General features: G+C 45.1%; 1 protein-coding gene across 1 annotated transcript in view; it reads left to right on the top strand.

Moving 5' to 3' along the window:
* The window catches only part of LOC149327962 (uncharacterized), a 122,184-nt gene extending 119,407 nt beyond the window's left edge, over nucleotides 1-2,777 (top strand). The window contains exon 5 of the mRNA XM_089563236.1: nucleotides 2,348-2,777. The gene's annotated coding sequence lies outside the window, so the exon portion shown is untranslated. The remainder of the gene's footprint in view (nucleotides 1-2,347) is intronic.
* The last annotated feature ends 3,329 nt before the right edge of the window (nucleotides 2,778-6,106 follow it).

Genomic DNA, 6,106 nt, shown 5'->3' on the forward strand with positions numbered 1-6,106 from the left:
AGCTGCAGAGGTGGTTGGTTCGAAACCCCCCAAAACACTCTCTAGGTTATGACTGCAGTCTTGGACAAGTCTGAAATTCCCTCCGGCTGTCTGATTTTGCGAGATTTAAATATGTCTGTGAGATATCTATTGCTGTCATAGGACAGCAAACAATCAAGAATTCTTCAGAAGGATATATGCTTGGGCTTGTTGGTTCATATTTGAACGGTAAAAACGTAGCGCTAAGAGACGAGGACACAGAAAGACAGCCAACCCACGGCGCTAACTTCCAACACTGGTTTATTTCAGAAAGGAAAGTTGATTTATATGGACATCAAGACCAACACGCCGTCAAACCATGCGCTAGCAAAGCGTATCAGCCAGATATGCGAGCTCTTTTGCCAGCAATGAAACAGAGGAGGTACTAACACAATCACCTTTCAAAATTGATATCCATTCCGCTTCTATGATTTCTCGTGTCAACCGGTTATCGTAGTGCAGTGACACCCAGTGCCGTGGGTGTCACTGCATACCGCTTCTTGAACAATGCATGGTTTTAAAAGTGCACAATAAATGTTTTAAATGTGGCAAAAAGATTGGTGGTGGCTCATTTACTAATCCCTTTGCTTGTGGCCACAGGTTCCTCATGCACCCTTTCAGATAAAGACAACTATATCTCACTACGGTCTCCAATTCCACCATCTCCATGGTAAAATTGACTCAGGCAAAAGTTAGGGCATATACTCTTTCCGGAAAGTTATCAAACTCGCTAGTTTTAACAAACTACCTTTCCTCCCAACCTTAGATTTTTTCCTTTTTCTATACTGTTGAATATTAAATAGCTTAGATGGTTCTCTGCACTCATGGATACCTCACTAATATATTAACAAAAGCCTAACCATGTTACTTGAAATTGCTCAAAATGTTTTGTAACCCACCTCTGCTCTGCCTCTAAGAAAAGTGAGGGCAGTATTTGTATATAAATGAATAAGCAGCTGATATCATTTAAAATTTATTATCAAGACCTAACATTTATTGCATCAGAATGATCTTTATTTTACTGTATTGTATAACAATATATTTCCAACGGGTTGGGTTTCATAGATGAGAGCTACACGTATGTGTGAATGTACGTGGCTAGTTTGAGCAACTTTCATCCTTGTGATTCCCAGTAATCCAGAGACTGAGGACATCATCATGAGGGGTGTTATGTAGTGATTTTACTGTGAACATAGTGAAGCACCCGGAATGCACCAATGACGTCGGTTTCGAAATGAGTATTTGTGCATCATATCAGGATGTCCCTTTGAGCAAGCGGAGAAGGAAAAACTTTATTCATCTGCAAGGGCTGAGAGTTTTGAGAGTTGTTAACAGCACTAGGTGTCCGGAAGCCCTCTTTGGCCTGCTTGACGGCCTGGAGTTGTACAACTTGGGCCGGAGCTGAGCAGAGTGTCCTTGGTAAGAATTACTAGCAGCCAGTCTCGCTTTTGTCACTAATCTAGACACAGTTGCATCTTTGCCATTCATGTACGCAGCTTCACTTACAGCGATAAGTAACATTGGGCTACTTTCTCAAACACTGCCTGATCAGGCAAAGTTGAAACACTGCTTTGACTTTTCAGAGAAAGTGATACTGAACGCTCTTAAATGCAGCCCCACCGACCTACAAACCACGAAGTCAGTGCACATTCCCGCAGAGTTAGCGTCCGCACTCAGCTTTTCTTCGTGTGCTTCGAGCAGCTCAACTCTTGAGCGCTGTAGAAGGTTTTTTATGCGAAGCATATTACTAGAGCTACACTATAGCCCGTCGAGCGCGGCGGTGGAGCTACCATTGACCTTTAGCGTGACCACGTGACAGCACGTGACAACATGACGTCACAGCAGAGGAGAGATGGGCTGCCGGCTCGCGCGGTCGGCCGCGGCGGTGGAGGCTCCACATCAGAGGCGCGGCGGCTGACCACGTGATGACATGACAGCAGAGGAGAAATGGGCTGCCGGCTCGCGCGGTCGGCCGCGGCGGTGGATGCTCCACATCAGAGGCGCTGCACCTGACCACGTGACGCTACAGCCGCGGTATAAAGCTGAGCTTGCCTCAGCTTTCCAATGTACTTTGCATGGGTGCCAAGAATGCTGTTGTAGCCGGTGCTGGGGCAGCGGTTCTACACTCTCCATTGAATTCACCGATGATCCCGTATATAGCTGCCACGGCAATCCTTGCTACAAATCTAGTGGTTGTATAAAATGACGAAGTATTCAACCAAGGAAAGCCATGTATTACCAAGCCTAGCCATCAATATGCTTCGCATCTGACTAGGCTTAACCTTAGCTAAGCCTCAGCCATTTTTTTTTCTGTGCTTTGCATTTGCAGCTGTCCTGCAGTAAAAGCGAGCTGGCGCTTCTCATCATGACAAAAGCCAGTACCATGTCAACGCGCACTGGCCGGATGGACGACATGCAACGACACACGAGCATGAGAGTGGCTAGGAAAAAAAGCACATAGCAGTGCCTGCAAACCACCGCCAACGTGGACTCGCCATCTTCTTGCTGCAACAACGCCAAGGTTGTCCACCTTTGCTGCGTACCTGAGGCACCATGAGACAAAATAAATAAATTTATCGAACAAAATTTTTGTGCATGAGGTAAATGTTCATTGAGAAGAAATGTACATTTATCCTTCCTCCTCCTGCGTTGGAGAAAGGAAGCTTTCGACGAATCCTTGTAGGAATTACAGTGCGGCGTTACTTCGCGCCGGCGTAAATCAACCTTGCGTTTATCTTGAAAATACCTAATGCAACTAAGTTCATCCAGCCCGAAAGAGCTGCTGAGGCACTACAAATGCCGCATGTTCTCGCGGACCTATTAAGGCGGAAGCCTTTAATGCCTCATCGTTGTAAGCAGGAGTTGACAGAAATGTCACACTTCTCAATTGGTCGAAACGGTCGTGACGTCACAGTGCGCGAATTTCAAACGGAGACAATTTTACTTTGGCTAGTAACCATGCAACCAATTAAAGGGATCCTATAGTCATGCTCCAAGTAAGTGGGACTGAGTTTAGTTAATTGCTTAATTGTTAATTAGCCTAATTGACTCTTCTAGTCAGGCCAGATAAATAAAACTGAGTAGAAAATTGGTCGAAATCGGGAATCGAACCCCGGTCTCCGGAGTGCGAGACGAGCTTGCTAACCACTCCGCCATGCCAGCTCGATGGTTTGGAATGAACAAAGGCGCGTCTAGTGAATAGGTGTCTTCGTGCACTCTCATCTTCCTCCCTTCCCATTACGGCCAGGTTTAGGTGTCCACCTAGATATTCGAGACAGATACATTTCATTTCCTCAAAAACCAATTTACTGACGAGCAAGGCGTACACCTGAACGGGCGATGGCGCTCTATGGATTCCCTGGCAGCGTTGCTTACGCTGTCGCGTTTTACTCTTTCTTAACAACGCATCAGTGACACAAGCAGCACGGCGCTTAAGGCTTTCGCCTCACCGCACTTTAGGTCAACAAAGTGCCCCCCCCCCCCCTCTGAATTTTTTACGACGGCTTCGTACCGGTCATTAGCAGAAAGGCAAAGGGCAGACGACGGAGACAAGCTGTCATCACTCGTCTCAATGATCATGACAGTGCGAAGTGCCCCGGCACATACCGATTTGTTTATGGCAATGCAACCAACAGATAACCTGAACCTCCTGACCAGGCAAGCCTGTCATATGTTCTGCGAAAGTATAAACCCCTATAAATGCATCATTTCCATTGATGCCTAGGAGCGAAGTGCACCAGAATGTCCTACCCCCCCCCCCCTTCCCTCACGAAACTATGCAATATCAGCGTACGCCCTGTTATACTCCAAGATAGCGAAATTACAACTGGCGTAGTTTGCAACGCCGGCATCGCCATCTGTCACAGCAATTTCTCTATGTTTCGACGGCCACCAAAAACATTTCAATAATTCATGTTCAGCACATCAGAAGGTCTAAATGCATCAGGTGGACCACCATCAAGGGTGACTGTATACCGAAATACGTGAAGGTTATGTACTTTTAAGACGGAAGCCTTTAATGCCTCATCGTTGTAAGCAGGAGTTGTAGACAGAAATGTCACACTTTTCAATTGGTCGAAACGGTCGTGACGTCACAGAGTGCGAATTTCAAACAGGGCCAATTGTACTTTGGCTATTAACCATGCAACCAATTAAGGGGATCGTATAGTGGTGCTCCAAGTAAGTTGGACTGAGTTTAGTTAATTGCTGAATTATCTAATTAGCCTAATTAACTCTTCTAGTCAGGCCAGATAAATAAATAAAACCGAGCAGAAAATTGGCCGAGTTCGGGAATCGAACCAGGGTCTCCGGAGTGCGCGACGAGCATGCTATCCACTCCGCCATGCCAGCTCGATGGTTTGGAATGAACAAAGGCGCGTCTAATGAATACGGTGTCTTCGCTCACTCTCATCTTCCTCCCTTCCCATTACGGCAGAGTTCAGGTGTCCACCCAGATATGCGAGACAGATACATTTCCTTTTCTCAAAACCAATTTACTGACAAGCAAGGCGTACAGCGGAACGGGCGATGGCGTTCTATGGATTCCCTGGCAGCGTTGCAAGACGCTGCCGCGTTTCACTCTTTCTTAACAACGCATCAGTGACACAAGCAGCAACTACACGCTTAATGCTTTCGCCTCACCGCACTTTAGGTCAACAAAGTGCCCCCCTGAATTTTTGGCACCCATTCGGACCTTTCATACATATGCAGCTATAGTGCAGGAAGTGTATGAGGGTCGATCACGTCAGCGGCGTCTGCAACAACACCTTGCCCCCGAGATTCTCGGGGCCACAAAGTGGCGACATCTGTTGTTCAACTGCATTGAAGTGCGTCAACTGCCATTGCCTTCAATATCCTTCCTCCAAAGAATGCCGCCGTCTAAAGACTGAACGCTTGATACTGAAGCAAATGGTGTGAGTCCATCCTATGCAGAGAGAGGCTACTGCAGAGCTGTAACAATGTCATTCCCACCGCCGAAGGTCCTCAAAAGCCGTTTAATGGTGATCGTTAGCCTATTACTAAGTACTGTAGACGGCACGTTGATTGGTTGCGATGCTATGCGTCTTCCGTATCCCTACAGCTATGCCGAAAATTCAGGTTACACTTTGGCTATCTAAAGTGCTGCAAGGCGAAAGCCTTTCCTGAAGCACTGTTCAGCATTGATTTCTTTATTATTATTTTTTCATTTTTCCTTTTTAATATTTTGTTTCTTAATGTTTTGATTTTTAATTTTTATTTCTTCGTTTACTACTTTATTGTGTTTTTTTTTAATTTTTATTTCTTCGTTTACTACTTTATTGTGTTTTTTTTTAATTTTTTTATTCATTTTGGTTTCTTTAAATTTTTTTACTGGTTATGTTTGCCTTTAATATTTTCTTAGTTTTTGTTATTTCCGAGGGTAACCTCATTACTCCGAATTCGCGCACTTTGACGTCATAACCATTTCCACCAACTGAAAAGTATGACACCTCTGCTGACAATTTTTTTAACAGCGCGAAAAAAACGACGATGTTTACACACCCAACAACACGAGCACTGACTTTTAAATAAGATTTATTATCACGAACGACATTTATACATAATCCCGCCAAAAGACAGTGAAAAGGCTACTTATCCTACCTTAGACTTCTCAAGAAAGGCAAATTCATGGTTAATCAATGACAACGACGGTTTTGCAACACACGCGGAACCCCCCATACCAATGTGATACGCCTCTACTAATTCTCTTACCGTCTGATCTCTGTGTTTAAAAATTACAGACGTCTCTTGAAGCAAAGGAGTTCAGGTGCGTTCACGTTGTCTGCAATGCACAGCTAAATTTGATCTACCTGCTTTGTCCAACGAATCAACGTCTGTCCAACATACCATTCGCCGCAACACAGGGGGATTGTATATAAAACCACTTTTACGCAATCGACCCTCCTTTCAGCATGGTTAATGGTACATTCCCCTTAGGCCCTCCTACCTATAGAAATGAGTAGGTGCGATCCCGGCCGTGGTGGTTGAATTTCTTTGAAGGAGAAATTCTAGAGGCCCGTGTCCTGTGCGATGTCAGTGCACGTTAAAGAACCCCAGGTGGTCGAAATTT

The sequence above is a fragment of the Amblyomma mixtum genome, chromosome 10 (assembly GCF_055824585.1).
Source record: "Amblyomma mixtum isolate Tamu chromosome 10, ASM5582458v1, whole genome shotgun sequence".
Taxonomy (NCBI): Eukaryota; Metazoa; Arthropoda; class Arachnida; order Ixodida; family Ixodidae; genus Amblyomma; species Amblyomma mixtum.